This window comes from Marmota marmota, unplaced genomic scaffold, assembly GCF_001458135.2.
Source record: "Marmota marmota marmota unplaced genomic scaffold, marMar, whole genome shotgun sequence".
NCBI lineage: Eukaryota > Metazoa > Chordata > Mammalia > Rodentia > Sciuridae > Marmota > Marmota marmota.
The window spans coordinates 67,135,499-67,136,967 of record NW_026000174.1 but is presented as its reverse complement, the minus strand read 5'-3'; the positions used below and the strand labels follow the sequence as shown (position 1 = coordinate 67,136,967).

At 62.8% G+C, this 1,469-nt stretch overlaps 1 protein-coding gene across 1 annotated transcript in view; it reads left to right on the top strand.

Annotated features, from left to right (window-relative positions):
* Nucleotides 1-1,322: 1,322 nt before the first annotated feature.
* Ehd1 (EH domain containing 1) overlaps nucleotides 1,323-1,469 on the top strand; it is a 22,346-nt gene continuing 22,199 nt past the window's right edge. Inside the window, exon 1 of the mRNA XM_015478215.2 lies at nucleotides 1,323-1,455. The gene's annotated coding sequence lies outside the window, so the exon portion shown is untranslated. The remainder of the gene's footprint in view (nucleotides 1,456-1,469) is intronic.

Below are 1,469 nucleotides of genomic sequence, written 5' to 3'. Positions count from 1 at the left end.
AACCCAGAGCCTTCTGCATGCTAAGTGGGCACACTATCACTGAGCTACACCTCCAGCCCCATAACTTTATTATTTTGGTGGCTGTTGACGGCCAGGCCAGTCTTCATCTTGTGGGCTCAAGAGATTCTTCCACCTCAGCCCTCCAGCAGCTGAACTACAGGCAGGTGCCACCACCAGTTCTCTGGCTTACTTTAGACTTCCAACAGCTCCCAGGTCCCCCTCCCACACTCAGGTGTCCTGATATTGGTTACATAACAATCACAGTCCCCAAAGCTCTGACATCACCCACTGAAGCTTCTTACCAGCCTGGACAGCCAAGAGGGTCCCGCTGTGGCCAGGGATGATGGCGGGGGCATGAACCCAATGGAACAGCCAGGAACCGGTAAGATGATGGGGCATAGGTCGGGGTTACTGGTGGTGTTCCTAACGTGAAAGCGGAAGTATTTGGGTTTTTAAATTCCCCCTAAGTTCCCACAAGATTTCATTGTTGCCCCACATAGGGAATTTCCGATTTCGCTTCCTCAAAACCCAAGTGGCCAGAGGGCTTCGACTTCCTCCTCGCCCCCTTCCGCCCTGCCAGTTGTAGCCTCTTTGGAGAGGCCTTGTCTTCTCCCGGCGGGTCACGTCGTTTATGTCCTCCACTGCTGCGCGCATCTCCCAATCCAGCCCCGCAGGCTTGAGGGGGAGGCCAGGCCTTTTTTGGTCGGTCGGACTTTTCCCAACGGACCCCTTCTCCATCCCGGATCACCCCCCGCCCCGGATTCTCTGCTCCCTCGGCTGCTACCATCGCTTTCCCATCTCTCCCTCCACAGGGCAGATGAAAGATGTGGGGAAGAGAGGGAGGTGTTGGGGAAGCGGACGAGATGCGGAGGCGCCAGGGATCCCGGGGTCCGCCAAGTCCTCTGGGGATACTGAGCCAGTGGGAGAACGGCTCGCGGGAGACAGAGCGAGTGGGACGCGAAGTCAGGCAACTGGGGTGCCTGGCTGCAACCCTCTGGCTGGGCGTGGGGGTGTCATCGGCGTTGAAAGGCTCGCGGCCCGGGACCACCTAGCTGCGGACTCGGGCTTTCCCAACCACAGCACTTCCGTAGTCCGCGCCGCGAAGGGCGGGGCGAAACAGGTGCAGTTGCCACGGCGCCCCGGCCCAGGGCTCGCGATATTTGAAATCAGCCAATGGAAGGCGGGGGAGGGGAGGACGTGGCACGCAGCTGGGGGCGGGGTCCGGAGAGATTCCTCCCTCTGCCTCTCCTTCCCCGCCGGCCCTCGGGCGGCGGGGCGCGCCGGATCGCTGCGCTCGACCTATAAAGGACGCTCGGCGAGGCGCGCGCTCCACTCGGCAGAGGGCGCCTCAGTGAGCCGTGCGGTGCGCCTGCGCAGTGCGGGCCGCTCCCCGCCCCCCTTGTCCCCCCGGGCCGCCGCCCGCCTCTGTCCGCCGGCCGGCCGGCCCCTCCCTCGGCGGTGCGCTTTCG